The sequence below is a fragment of the Drosophila miranda genome, chromosome XR, assembly GCF_003369915.1.
Source record: "Drosophila miranda strain MSH22 chromosome XR, D.miranda_PacBio2.1, whole genome shotgun sequence".
Lineage (NCBI taxonomy): Eukaryota > Metazoa > Arthropoda > Insecta > Diptera > Drosophilidae > Drosophila > Drosophila miranda.
In genome coordinates, this window is record NC_046674.1 from 9,425,661 (window position 1) to 9,428,131 (window position 2,471).

The window sequence follows — 2,471 nt, forward strand, 5'->3', positions numbered from 1 at the left end:
AGGACACGCGCCCCCCCCATTCATATTTCATTACGGGCACGGGCAGTGGCAGGGTTCAGGGGCAGCTCACCTACACCTGCAGCTTTGTTAATTTCCCCAGACAGACACATCTGTGCGAACGAAAGCAGCGTTTCTTCGCGTTTGCCAAGAAATGAAAACGAAAATGAAAACAAATAAGAATAAAGTGGGAACGGAACGGACGGAGGGAGGGAGGAAGGATGGGGAACTGGAACTTCGTAGGTCAACAAACAGCAACAATTTGATTTTGTTTGCCTTGCCCTCCCGCAGGTCTGTTTGTCGATCTGTTTGTTTGCCCGAAACCGAATCCCGCATCAGAATCAGAAACCCCACGAAAAAACTGATGGTATAGGATGCCAGCGTGACACGTAAGAGATTTGCACCTGGGAATCATCTACTAATCCGCTCGCTTTCACGCCTTACATCCCCATCTCTAGAGTACTACTCTGGGAGTTCCACATTTTCACATTTCACTTCAAAAATTAACAAATTAAGCCTTGAAAAAAATACAAATGCAGCTCCATTCCCTGGAACGCGACGCGGGTTCAATGGAACATTTAACATTCAACAGTCAGCATGAAACATGAACCGTGGACTCCAGCCAGGATAATGATTCGGCTTCAATTAGACGTCGGACAGGTGAACATCGGATGGAGTTGGATGGAGTCAGTCACAGAGACCCGACCCCCATAAGCTGTCTGGATTTATATATTTATACCCGATACTCAAAATGAGTATTGGGGTATATTAGATTTGTGGTAAAAGTGGATGTGTGTAACGTCCAGAAGGAATCGTTTCCGACCCCATAAAGTATATATATTCTTGATCAGCATCAATAGCCGAGTCGATTGAGCCCTGTCTGTCTGTCCGTCCGTCCGTCTGTCCGTCTGTCCGTCCCCTTCAGCGCCTAGTGCTCAAAGACTATAAGAGCTAGAGCAACGATGTTTTGGATCCAGACTTCTGTGATATGTCACTGCTACAAAAATATTTCAAAACTTCGCCCCGCCCACTTCCGCCCCCACAAAAGACGAAAATCTGTGGCATCCACATTTTTAAAGATACGATAAAACCAAAAACGCAGAATCGGTGAGGATGACCATATCTTCTACAGTGCAAAATCTGAACCAGATCGTATAATGATTATAGCCAGAATCAAGAAAACAATTTCATTCTTTCTCGCTCTGTCTCCCTCTAACACACAGGTTTCATGGTCGGTTTTGTCAATTGCAAAATATGAGTTCAAGGATCTCAGAACCTATAAGAGCCAGAGCAACCAAATTTGGTATACACACTCCTGTGATATCGGACCTTGACCGTTTCGTGTCCAAATTTCGCCACACCCCCTCCGCCCCCGCAAAGGACGAAAATCTGGGTCATCCACAAATCTCAGAGACTATTAAGGCTAGAGTAACCAAATTTGGTATCCGCACTTCTGTTAGATCTCACTATAAAACGTATATCTCAGAATTTCGCCCCACCCCTTTCCGCCCCCACAAAAGACGAAAATCTGTTGCATCCACAATATTGCACATTCGAGAAAAATAAAAACCCAGAATCATAGATAATGACCATATCTATCAGATTGCTGAATCTGGATCAGATCGGATCATTTTTGTAGCCAAAAGCAAGAAATCAATTTTCAGTGGCTACGCAGCGCCCGAAGTCACGCTCAGACTGATTTTCTGTCTCTCTCGCACGCACTCTGTGTCGTGTGGTTCAATATTAGCGGCGTCTGCCGCAGGAGAGCCATACTGACTTAGTATCGGGTATAACTGTAGAGTTGCGGTGTCCGCAGCAACTCACAACGTTCCACCTCGTTTTAATTTGGTTCTCGTTTGGATTCTCGAAGGGAGAGGAGTAGTCTCGTGCGGTGTCGTGTCTGTGTCAGTGTCAGTGTCCTCCCTTCGACGCATTTCAATTTCAATTTACTTTTAATTATTCGCCCATTTGTTTTGCTTTTCATTTTGCACTTTTTATACCCGATACTCAAAATGAGTATTGGGGTATATTAGATTTGTGGTAAAAGTGGATGTGTGTAACGTCCAGAAGGAATCGTTTCCGACCCCATAAAGTATATATATTCTTGATCAGCATCAATAGCCGAGTCGATTGAGCCCTGTCTGTCTGTCCGTCCGTCCGTCTGTCCGTCTGTCCGTCCCCTTCAGCGCCTAGTGCTCAAAGACTATAAGAGCTAGAGCAACGATGTTTTGTATCCAGACTTCTGTGATATAGCACTGCTACAAAAATATTTCAAAACTTCGCCCCGCCCACTTCCGCCCCCACAAAGAACGAAAATCTGTGGCATCCACATTTTTAAAGATACGATAAAACCAAAAACGCAGAATCGGTGAGGATGACCATATCTTCTACAGTGCAAAATCTGAACCAGATCGTATAATGATTATAGCCAGAATCAAGAAAACAATTTCATTCTTTCTCGCTCTGTCTCTCTC